Raw genomic sequence first — 13,384 nt, 5'->3', positions numbered from 1 at the left:
TAAGACTCACTGGTCTATCTCTACTCCCTTTCTTGAATAAGGGAACAACAACCACAACCCTCCAATCTTCAGGAACCTCTCCCATCTCCATTGACAATCACCAGAGGCTCAGGAATCCCCTCCCTCATTTCCCATAGTAGCCTTGGGTCCATCTCATCCAGTCCCAGTGACTTATCCAACTTAATGCTTTCCAAAAGCTCCAGCACATCCTCTTCCTTAATATCAACATGCTCATGCTTTTCAGTCCCCTGTAAGTTATCCCTACTGTCACCATTGCCCTTTTCTGTAGTGAATACTGAAGCAAAGTATTCATTAAGTACCTCCACTATCTCCTCCGATTCTATACATGCTTTTCCACTGTCACACTTGATTGGTCCTATTCACTTTCGTCTTATCCTCTTGCTCTGCACATACTTGTAGAACGCCTTGGGGTTTTCCTTAATCCTGTCTGCCAAGGCCTTCTCATGGCCCCTTCTGGCTCTCCTAGTTTCATTCTTAAGCTCCTACCTGCTAGCCTTATAATCTTCTAGCTCTCTATCATTACCTACTTTTTGAACCTTTCATAAGGTCTTCTTTCCTTCTTGCCTAGATTTACAACAGCCTTTGTACACCACAGTTCCTGTACGCATAACCCCACACAAATATCCCCTGAACAGTTGCCACATTTCTTCCGTATGTTTCCCTAAGAACGTTTGTTTCCAGTTTATGCTTTCAAGTTCATGCCTGATAGCCTCATATTTCCCTGTACTCCAATTAAATGCTTCCCTAACTTGTCTGTTCCTATCCCTCTCCAATGCTATGGTAAATGAGATAGAATTGTGATCACTATCTCCAAAATGATCTCCCCCGAGAGACCTGACACCTGACCAGGTTCATTTCCCAATATCAGATCAAGTACAGCCTCTGCTCTTGTAAGTTAATCTACATATTGTGTCAAGAAACCTTCCTGAACACAACTAACAAACTCCACCCTATCTAAACCCCTTGCTTTAGGGAGATGCCAATTGATATTTCGGAAATTAAAATCTCCCACCACAGATACCCTGGTTTTTTTACTTCTTTCCAGAATGTGTTTTCCTATCTGCTCCTCGATGTCCTTGTTACTATTGGGTGGTCTATAAAAAACACCCAGTAGAGTTATTGACCCCTTCCTGTTACTAACTTCCACCCACAGAGACTCTGTAGATGACCTCTACTGTTAGTAACTGTTGCTAAACCTGGTGGTGTGAGTCCTGAGGCTCCTCTACCTGGTTCCCAATGGCTGCAGCGGAAGGGAGCATATCTTGCGTGGTGGGGGTCCTTAATGATAGATGCTGCTTTCCTGCGACTGCGCTTTATGTTGATGTGCTGAATGGTTGGAACGCTTTACCCGTGATGGACTTTAGAGTCTCCTATCCCTATCACTCTGCCTGACTTTACCCTTCCCCGCTGAGCCTTAGAACTGGACACAGTGCCACCAGCCTGGTTGCTGCTGCTGTGCCCAGATAGGTTATTCCCCACTCCCAGCAGTGTCTAACGAGGTATACTTGCTATGAGGGGAATTTTAAACTGCAGGTCTCAGCCACTGGGATGGGAGTTGAACTCTCGGTCTCTGGATCACTGGTCCAGAATGGGGGTTCTGACAACCAGATTCCCAGATTGGTCAGGCTGTGGGAAAGCGGAAAACTGCAGAACTGGAAATGTGAAATAGAGACAGAGAATGTTGGAAATATTCAGCAGATCAGCCAGTGTCATTGGGGACAGAAACACACAAGGTTAATGGTAAAGGATCATCGTCCAGACACATTCGCTGTCCCTTTCTCTGTGAATGTTGCCTGATCTGCTGAGTATTCTCCACATTCTCTGTTTCTCCCGTCCCAAGGCTGTGCTTATTAATTTGGTTTCCTTGGTGAACTGGGAGGTTCTATATAGAAAGGTGAATCCAGAGAGTTAAGCAGAGTAATCAAGATGATGTTGCTGCAGTCAGAGTCTCTCAGGGTCTGTATGCCAAGGATTCCTCTGCCCTCTTAGAGGAGATCTAAACAGTCCTGTGACAGCAAGGGAGAAAATATTAGTCCCTATCCTCGGAAATCCCATCACTGAGGGAAGAACAGTGATTTCTCCCCTGTCCTGGGAATCCCGTTACTCAGAGAAAAACAAGGAGCTCTCCCCTGTCCTGGTGTGCATTTTTAGCTGTCAAAAGCAGATATTCTGCTGATTATGGGATCTTGCTGTGTGAAGATTGGCTGCCCTGTGTCCTTCATCACACAGAACTTCACTCTCCCTGAACACATGTACTTCTTCTTGAGAGTTCACAGCTCAGAACCTACAGAATACAGAATATAAAGTTGTGGGATACACATGGATGGAATGCACTGGAGAACATGGATCGGACAAAGAGAGTGTTACACATGATCCTGGAAGGAAGAGTTCCCCATGAAACAGACGTGAGTCTCCTCCATTACATCATGTTTCTGATACACACTCTCATTAAACACTGAATATCCTCAGAGAGAGAAAGGAGGGGTCACTCTAGGAAAAGGTTTACTACATGTAGCCAGGGCTCAGTTGATGTGGTTACAAGTCTCGATGGAGATGAACCTATGGTCTGTGCTGAGGGGATGGTGCTTCGTGTAAAATGGATCCCAGGGAGAGAAAATCTGTACACAATATTCCAGGCAATCTGATGATGTAATTGGAACATTATGTCATTATTCTTGTGCAATGATCGTCCTGCAGTCAGGGATGTGGAGACACAAGACACTGCAGATGTTGTGCTATGGAGCACAAGACGATCTGTTGGAGTAACTCCACAGTCTGGTGAGGCAAAGGAGTGTTGACATTTTGTGTCGAGACACTGCATCAGGCTTTTTCATATTATAGCCACTTGTTGAGACTGTGTGTTCACTTTCAACGATCCATGTACAGGTCTCACCATTTAAAAATACTCCAGCTTCCCATAGTTTCCACCAAGTCAGAGTATCAGGACCAGAATCAGGTTTAATATCACAGATATATCGTGAAAATTGTTGACTTTTCGGCTGCTGTACAATACAAAACATAATAATAGGAAAAGAACTCTGTGTGTGTGTGTGTGTGTGTGTGTGTATTTTTTTAGTATAGAGTGCAATATTTACAACATTGAATCTCAGTGGATTTAATTTGGCTTCTATTGACACTGATCAACAGAAAAATTCCTTTTCATGTCAAAGTGAAAACAAATCTCTACAAAGTGGTCTAAATTAATTACAAATATAAAACACAAAACAATTGACTGTATAAGATCATGCTTAAGAAGATAAAATCCTATAGCGTTGCAGGAAAGATACTGGCATGGACAAAGGAATGGCTGACAGACAGGAGGCAGTGAGTGGGAATAAAGGGGGCCTTTTCTGGTTGGCTGCCAGTGACTAGTGGTGTTCCTCGGGGGTCAGTATTGGGACCGCTACTTTTTACATTGTTTGTCAATGATTTGGATAATGAAATTGATGGCTTTGTGGCAAAGTTTGCAGATGATACGAAGATAAGTGGAGGGGTAGGTAGTGCTGAGGAAGCAATGTGATTGCGGAAAGACCTAGACAAGTTGGAGGAATTGGCAAAAATGTGGCAGATGGAATACAGTGTTGGAAAATGAACGGTAATGCACTTTAGTAAAAGGAACAATAGTGTGGATTATTCTCTAAATGGGGAGAAGGTTCAAACATCAGAGGGGCAGTGGGACTTAGGAGTCCTCATGCAGAGGTTAATTTACAGGTTGAGTCTGTGGTAAAAAAAGGTAAATGCAATGTTGTCATTTATTTCAAGAGGAATAGAATATAAAAGCAAGGAGATAAGGCTGAGGCTTTATAAGACACTGGTCAGGCTAGTCACAAGTATTGTCAACAGTTTTTGGCCTGATATCTCAAAAAGGACATGTTGTCTTTGGAGATACTCCAGAGGAGGTTCATGAGAATGATTCTGGGAATGAAGAGGTTAACATGTGAGGTGTGTTTGGCAGCTTGGGCCTGTACTCACTGGAATTTAGAAGAATGCAGGGAATCTCATTGAAACCTACCAAGTTGAAAGGACTAGATAAGGTGGATGTGGAGAAGATGTTTCATATGGTGGAGGTATTGAGAACTAGGGGGCACAGCCTCAAAGTTAATAGGAGACCTTTTAGACCAGAGGTAAGGAGGATTTTTTTTTAGCAAGAGAGGAGTGAATCTGTGGAATGCTCTTCCACAGACTGCCGAGGAGGACAAGTCCGTGGATCTATTTAAGCCAGAAATTGATAGTTTCCTGATCAGTCAGAGTATCAAAAGATCTGGCAAGAAGACAAGTGTATGGGGTTGAGTGGGATCCGGGATCAGCATGTTGGATGGTGGAGCAGAATTGATGGGCTGAATTACCTAATTCTGCTCCTATGTCTTATGGCCTTATAATTATTTACCCCCTTCAAGTCAGTATTTAGTAGATGCATCTCTGGCAACAATTACAATCTTGGGTCTGTGTGGATAGGTCCCTAACAGCTTTTCACTTCTGTACACTGCAATTTTTGTCCCATTCTTCTTTACAAAACTGCTCTAGCTCTGTCAGATTGTATGGGGATCATGAGTGAACAGTCCTCTTCAAGTCCGTCCACAAATTCTCAACGGGATTGAGGTCTAGACTCTGACTTGTCCACTCCAAGTTGTTAACTTGGTTGTTTTTAAGCTATCCCTGGGTAGCTTTGGCTTTATGCTTGGGGTCATTGTCTTGCTGGCAAACAAATCTCCCAAGATGCAGTTCTCTTGCAGACTGTATCAGGTTTTCCTCCAGGATTTCCCTGTATTTTGCTACATTCATTTTACCCTCTACCTTCACAAGCCTTCCAGGGCCTGATGCAGTAAGGCATCCCCACGGCGTGATGCAGCCACCACCATGCTTCACGGTAAGGGTGGTGTGTTTTTGATGATGTGCAGTGTTTGGTTTACAACAAACATAGCATTTAGTCTGATGGCCAGAAAGCTCAATTTTGGTTTCATCAGAGCACAGAATCTTCTACCAGCTGACTTCAGAGCCTCGAAGGTGCATCTGGCAAACTCCAGCTGAGATTTCATGTGAGTCTTTTTCAACAGTGGCTCTCTCTTTGCCACTTTCCCATAAAGCTGCAACTGGTGAAGCACCCGGGCAACAGTTATTGAATATACAGTCCCTCCCCTCTCACCACTGCAGCACCCGGGCAACAGTTATTGAATATACAGTCCCTCCCCTCTCACCACTGCAGCACCCGGGCAACAGTTATTGAATATACAGTCCCTCCCCTCTCACCACTGCAGCACCCGGGCAACAGTTATTGAATATACAGTCCCTCCCCTCTCACCACTGCAGCACCCGGGCAACAGTTATTGAATATACAGTCCCTCCCCTCTCACCACTGCAGCACCCGGGCAACAGTTATTGAATATACAGTCCCTCCCCTCTCACCACTGCAGCACCCGGGCAACAGTTATTGAATATACAGTCCCTCCCCTCTCACCACTGCAGCACCCGGGCAACAGTTATTGAATATACAGTCCCTCCCCTCTCACCACTGCAGCACCCGGGCAACAGTTATTGAATATACAGTCCCTCCCCTCTCACCACTGCAGCACCCGGGCAACAGTTATTGAATATACAGTCCCTCCCCCTCACCACTGCAGCACCCGGGCAACAGTTATTGAATATACAGTCCCTCCCCCTCACCACTGCAGCACCTGGGCAACAGTTATTGAATATACAGTCCCTCCCCTCTCACCACTGCAGCACCCGGGCAACAGTTATTGAATATACAGTCCCTCCCCCTCTCCACTGCAGCACCCGGGCAACAGTTATTGAATATACAGTCCCTCCCCCTCACCACTGCAGCACCCGGGCAACAGTTATTGAATATACAGTCCCTCCCCCTCACCACTGCAGCACCCGGGCAACAGTCATTGAATATACAGTCCCTCCCCTCTCACCACTGCAGCACCCGGGCAACAGTTATTGAATATACAGTCCCTCCCCTCTCACCACTGCAGCACCCAGGCAACAGTTATTGAATATACAGTCCCTCCCCCTCACCACTGCAGCACCCAGGCAACAGTTATTGAATATACAGTCCCTCCCCCTCACCACTGCAGCACCCGGGCAACAGTTATTGAATATACAGTCCCTCCCCCTCACCACTGCAGCACCCGGGCAACAGTTATTGAATATACAGTCCTTCCCCCTCACCACTGCAGCACCCGGGCAACAGTTATTGAATATACAGTCCCTCCCCCTCACCACTGCAGCACCCGGGCAACAGTTATTGAATATACAGTCCCTCCCCTCTCACCACTGCAGCACCCGGGCAGCAGTTATTGAATATACAGTCCCTCCCCCTCACCTCTGCAGCACCCGGGCAACAGTTATTGAATATACAGTCCCTCCCCCTCACCACTGCAGCACCCGGGCAACAGTTATTGAATATACAGTCCCTCCCCTCTCAGCACTGCAGCACCCGGGCAACAGTTATTGAATATACAGTCCCTCCCCTCTCACCACTGCAGCACCCGGGCAGCAGTTATTGAATATACAGTCCCTCCCCTCTCACCACTGCAGCACCCGGGCAACAGTTATTGAATATACAGTCCCTCCCCTCTCACCACTGCAGCATCCGGGCAACAGTTATTGAATATACAGTCCCTCCCCCCTCACCACTGCAGCACCCGGGCAACAGTTATTGAATGTACAGTCCCTCCCCCTCACCACTGCAGCACCCGGGCAACAGTTATTGAATATACAGTCCCTCCCCTCTCAGCACTGCAGCACCCGGGCAACAGTTATTGAATATACAGTCCCTCCCCTCTCACCACTGCAGCACCCGGGCAACAGTTATTGAATATACAGTCCCTCCCCTCTCACCACTGCAGCACCCGGGCAACAGTTATTGAATATACAGTCCCTTCCCTCTCACCACTGCAGCACCCGGGCAACAGTTATTGAATATACAGTCCCTCCCCTCTCACCACTGCAGCACCCGGGCAACAGTTATTGAATATACAGTCCCTCCCCTCTCACCACTGCAGCACCCGGGCAACAGTTATTGAATATACAGTCCCTCCCTCTCACCACTGCAGCACCCAGGCAACAGTTATTGAATATACAGTCCCTCCCCTTTCACCACTGCAGCACCCGGGCAACAGTTATTGAATATACAGTCCCTCCCCTCTCACCACTGCAGCACCCGGGCAACAGTTATTGAATATACAGTCCCTCCCCCTCACCACTGCAGCACCCGGGCAACAGTTATTGAATATACAGTCCCTCCCCTCTCACCATTGCAGCTTGTAACACTTCCAGAGTTGTCATAGGTTTCTTCGTTGATTCTCTCACTAGTCCCTTTCTTGCCTGATCACTTAGTTTCTGAGGACAGAGTGCTGTATCGGATTTACAGCTGTGCCATATGCTTTCCCTTTCTTGATGATTGACTTTACTGTACTCCAATATCCCAATTGTGGAGTTGCTTGGAGTGTTCCCTTGTCTGCATGGTCTGTTTTTTCCCAGGATATGGACTCACAAGCAGTGGGGTGATATTTTGATAATATCAATTGAAGCACCTTGACTGCATACAGTGATCTCAATTTAACTAGTTATGTGACTTCTAAAACCAATTGGCCGCACCAGTGTTGATTTGGTGTGTGATATAAAAGGGGATGAATACTTATACAATCAATTATTTTGTGTTTTAGATTTGTAATTTATTTATATCACTTCACAGAGAGTCACTTTCACGTTGACACAAGTCTTTTTCTGTTGATCAGTGTAAGAAAAAAAGCCGAATTAAATCCACTGTGATTCATTGTTGTAAAACAATAAAACATGAAAACTTTCGGGGAGGGGAGGTGGATACTTTTTACAGCAATGTATAAATATAAAATAGTTAAATAAGTAGCCCATCAAGTGGAAATGAAAGTGTAATGAAGTAGTATTCATGGGTTCAATGTCCATTCAGAACATGGTTGACAGAGGGGAAGAAGCTGTTCCTGAATTGCTGAGTGTGTTTCTTCAGGCTCCTGTACTCCGTCCTGATGGTAGCAATGAGAACAAGGCATGACCTGGGTGACGGGTCCTTAATGTCAGATGCTGCCTTTTTGAGGTAACGCTCCATGAAGATGTCTTTGATACGACAGAGACTAGTGTCCATGATGGAGCTGACTAAGTTTTCAAGTCTCTGTCGCTTACTTTGAACCTGTGATGTAGTCATTGCCCCCCCTACTCCATTCCAGATAGTGATGCCCAGCTAGAATGCTCTCCATGGTGCATTTGTAGAAATTTGCAAGTGTTTTTAGTGACATACCAAATCTCCTCAAACTCCTATTGAAATATATTCATTGTTGTACCTTCTTTGTAACTGCTTTGATATGATGAATCCAGTGTAGATCCTCAGAGATATTGACACACTTGAACTTGAAAGTGCTCACTCTTTCCACTTTTGATCCCTCTATGAGGATTGGTGTGTGTTCCCTTGGCTTACTCTTGCTGAAATCCACAATTGTTCTTTGGTCTTACTGACATATCTCACTCCCGTACACCCTCTTGTCACCATCTGAAATTCTGCCAACAATGGCACGTTATTATTCATGTTACATTTCACCTGTCATGTCTGTACCACTGAAACCTCTCTGCATCCTTCTCATGGCCCGCACTGTCAACATGAGACTTGCATATGGTGTACTTGCCCCTTTCATCCAAGTGATTGGGGTCGATTGTGAACAGCTGGGACACAAAGCCTCATCTCTGAATGAAAATCAGAAACCTGCAAGTGGAGGAAACCTGAAATAAAACCGAAATACTGGAAACACTCAGGAGATCAGGTAGCATCTGTGGAGAGAGAACTAGAGTTAATGTTTCATGTTCAGATTCATTTATTAATCACATGTACATCAAAACATACAGTGAAAATTGTCATTTGTGTTAACAACCAGTACAACTTGAGGATGTCCAGAATTAAGACCATTCATCAGCACCGATCTCTGTTCATTTTCCCACCCAAAACTGAGCTGTGTATTCCTGATCTGTTTGATTCCATTCACTAATCCTCAGTGCACATCAGTCTATTACTCACTAAATCCCAGGCATTCTGATTTTGCTCATAATCTATATGAGTGGCACATAATGGGGCCACAGTAAGTACAAGTACATCACATTAACTGGTTCTCCCTAATCTACACTGCCAGTTAAATGTCATAAATCTCTTAACACACCTGTCAGATTTCCTTTCAGAAGTCTATGTTCTCCTCCCAAACCTACTGTTGTTTCCAAGTACCCTGTTCCCACTTCCTGTACAGGAGATCCAGTATTTTCCCTTCTGCCAATGTCTGTCGTTCCACTGTCCTCTTTGCCTGTCTCAAACACTGACTCACCTTTACTCTCTTTGCCTCTGTGGGACGGTGTGGAATAAACAGAAATTGGGAAGATGATGAACACTGCATCCACATCCTCACTGAAATCACAGGACACAGGTAATGCAAGGGCTGGGGGTTTATTGTCTTTCCAAATCATGTTCCTTTATCAATAATGCTGAAATATTTGATCCCATTGTACCTGGACTTGAAGCATTAGCCTGGTCTTCTCTCCACAGATCCTGCCTGACCTGACGAGTGTTCTCAGCATTCCCTGTTATTTGAACAACCGCCTCAGTGCTGAGTGATTGTGATCATCGGTGTTCAATCCTGACTCAGATGTTGATGAGTATCCAGTTACTCTGGAAAATGTAATTCACAGAGTTGCCTTCGTTTCTGACATTAGCTCTGAGGACCCAATTGGCGAGTTGAAGCAGTTACACGCTGTTGTGGCAGAGAAATGTGAGTACATTCTGTTAGTCTGTTTCACCGTCGTTACCTTTCTAGAAACATAGAAAACCTACGGCACCATACAAGCCCTTCAGCCCTCAAAGCTATGCCGAACATGTCCCTACCTTAGAAATTATCGAGGCTCACCATAGCCCTCTATTTTTCTAAGCTTCATGTAGCTATCTAGGAGTCTCTTAAAAGACCCAATAGTTTCTGCCTCCACCACCACTGCTGATGGCCCATTCCATGCACTCACCAGTCTCTGCTCCAATATCTCCTCTGTATCTACTTCCAAGCACCTTAAATCTCTGCCTTCTCATGCCAGCCATTTCAACCCTGGGAAAAAGCCTCTGACTATCCACACGACCAATGCCTCTCATCATATTCTACACCTCTATCAGGTCACCCCTCATCCTCTATCACTCCAAGGAGAAAAGGGACAGTTCACTCACCCTATTCTCATAAGGCATGCCCCCCAATCCAGGCAACATCCTTGTAAATCTCCTCTGCACCCTTTCTATGGCTTCCACATCCTTCCTGTAGTGAGGTGACCAGAACTGAGCACAGTACTCCAATGGGGTCTGACCAGGGTCCTATATAGCTGCAACATTACCTCTCGGCTCTTAAACTCAATCCCATTGTTGATGAAGGCCCATGCACCATATGCCTTCTTAACCACACAGTCAACTTGCACAGCATCTTTGAGTGTCCTATAGACTTGGACTCCAAGATCCTAACTTGTCTGTTCCTATCCCTCTCCAATGCTATGGTAAAGGAGATATAGTTATGATCACTATCTCCAAAATACTCTCGTACGGAGAGAGCTGACACCTGACCAGGTTCATTTCTCAATTGCCAGATCAAGTGCAGCCTCTCCTCTTGTAGGTTTATCTACATATTGTGTCAAGAAACCTTCCTGAACACACCTAACAAACTCCACCCCATCTAAACCCCTTGCTTGAGTGAGATGCCAATCAATATTTGGGAAACTAAAATCTCACACCACAACAACTCTGTTATTATTACACCTTTCCAGGATCTGTTTTCCTATCTGCTCCTCAGTATCCCTGTTACTATTGGGTGGTCTATAATAAACACTGGTAGGGTTACTGATCCCTTCCTATTCCTGACTTCCACCCACAGAGACTCCGTAGACAACCCCCCCCATGACTTCCTTCTTTTTGCAGCTGTGACACTATCTCTGATCAATGGTGCCACGCCCCCACCTCTTTTGCCTCCCTCCCTGTCCTTTCTGAAACAGCTAAAGCCTGGCACTTGAAGTAGCCATTCCTGCCCCTGCAGCATCCAAGTCTCTGTAATGGCCACAACATCATAGTTTCAAGTGCTGGTCCACGCTCTAAGCTCATCCACTTTGTTCATTGTACTCCTTGCATTACAATGGACAAATATCAAACCATTGATCTGAGTGCGTCCCTTCTCTATCACCTGCCTATCCTCTCTCTCACATTGTCTCCAAGCTTTCTCTATTTGTGAGCCAACCTCACCTTCCTCCGTCACTTCAGTTCCGTTCCCAACCCCAGCAAATCTAGATTAAACTCTCCGCAATAGCCTTAGCAAACCTCTCCACCAGGATATTGGTCCCCCTGGGATTCAGATCACACCTGCCCCGAAAGAGATCCCAATGATCCAGAAATCTGAATCCCTGCCCCCTGCTCCAATTCCTCAGCCACGCATTTATCATCCACCTCAATCTATTCCTATATTCACTGTCACAAGTCACAGGCAGTAATCCGAGATTACTACCTATGTGTTTCTGCTTCTCAGCTTCCTTCCTAACTCCCCGTAGTCTATTTTCAGGACTTCCTCCCTTTTCTTACCTATGTCTTTGGTACCAATATGTACCACAACCTCTGGCTGTTCTCCTTCCCACTTCAGGATATTGTGGATGCGATCCTGGACCCTGGCACCTGGAACACAAACTACCATCTGTGTTTCTTCCGTGTATCCACAGAATCACCTGTCCAACCCCCTAACTATTAAGTCCCTTATCACTATTGCCATCCTGTTCCTTTCCCTAACCTTCTGAGCCACAAGGCCAGACTCTGTGCCAGAGGCACGGCCACTGTTGCTTCCCTCAGGTAGGCTGCCCCCCTCCAACAGTACTCAAACAGGAGTACTTATTGTCCAGGGGTACAACAGCCACTAGGGTACTCTCTAACATCAGCCTCTTACCTTTCCCTCTCCTGAGTATTACACACTTCTCTGTCTCCTGTGGCCTCGGTGTGACTACCTGCCTATAACTCCTCTCTATCACCTCCTCACTCTCCCTGACCTGACAAAGGTCATCGAGCTGCAGCTCCAGTTCCCTAACACTGTCTCTAAGGAGCTGCAGCTCAATGCACGTGGTGCAGATGTGGCCGTCTGGGAGGCTGGGAGGCTGTTGTAACTTATTATTGTATTTACAGCTATTTACAAGTGTTGTGTTTGGGACCAACATTGAACAATTAGGGATAGAAGAGAACGACCATGAGCGGATTTATGAATACTGGCCACTGCAGGAAAAGGTAATAATCTGTAATCAGGGCAGTGATATCAATACAATGCTGTTACAATAGAACCTCAGGAAGTCCCAGAGCATTTCCATCAGTGGTGTGTGTCCCAAAGAACAGCAGAGAGATTAATAATGAGGAACTGTTTTTCATCGACAGACTAAAGATGTGCAGTATAATGTGAAATTGCGTTGTTTATAATTACAGTAACACTTGTCTCTCTCCTTCCTTCAGTTTAAGAGGTTGTCAGAATCTACTGGGATGTACACGCGTTCCATGTTTGTGGTTTTGAATCAACTGAGTCGTCAGAACGAGAGGACAAAATGCATTCTTGCCCTGTACGCTCTGAATAATATGGTCAGAAACATCGACAAGTATCTGACAGCGACGATGTAATGTTCAGACCTGATCTAGTACTGAACTGTGGTACAGATCCCCACTCAGGAACACACTGTCTGCCTTCACCTGTTTCAGTAGCTCCAACGTGTAAACCCACCATCCGTTGAGCTGCAATGTGTAGATTGCTGGAAACTGAGGATTGATCAATTACGTAATTGATTCAATACATTACATGAAGACCTTTTAGCCCAAAAGAGGACAGTTCAGAATCCTGGAATCTCTTATCTCATGTTCCACTGAATTATTTCACCTTTCACCCTTAACCCATGACCTCCAGTTGTAGTCTCACCCGATCTGTAGCTAAGGATGCTTAAATATCTTCGCCAGGCCCCTGCAATTTCTGCATTAGCCTTCCACAGGGTCCGAGGGAAACCCTTGTCAGGCCCTGGGGATTTATTCACCCTAATTTGGCTCAAGATAGCAAACAGCCCATACTCTGTAATCTGCATAGGGTCCATGATCTCACTGCTGTGTTGTCTCACATTTATATGCTCCAGGTCCATCTTCCAAGCAAATACAGATGCAAAATATCTACTTCAGATCTCTCCCATCTTTTTCGGCTTTGCACCTAGATTACCTTTCAGAACTTCCAGAGGACCAATTTTATCCTTTGTTATCATTTTGCTCTTAATATATCTGCATAACCTATAGGATTCTCCTTTACCTTGCCTTCTTTTC

The sequence above is a fragment of the Hypanus sabinus genome, chromosome 1 (genome assembly GCF_030144855.1).
Source record: "Hypanus sabinus isolate sHypSab1 chromosome 1, sHypSab1.hap1, whole genome shotgun sequence".
Lineage (NCBI taxonomy): Eukaryota > Metazoa > Chordata > Chondrichthyes > Myliobatiformes > Dasyatidae > Hypanus > Hypanus sabinus.
The sequence above is the reverse complement of the archived record's forward strand: the minus strand, read 5'-3'. Positions refer to the sequence as shown.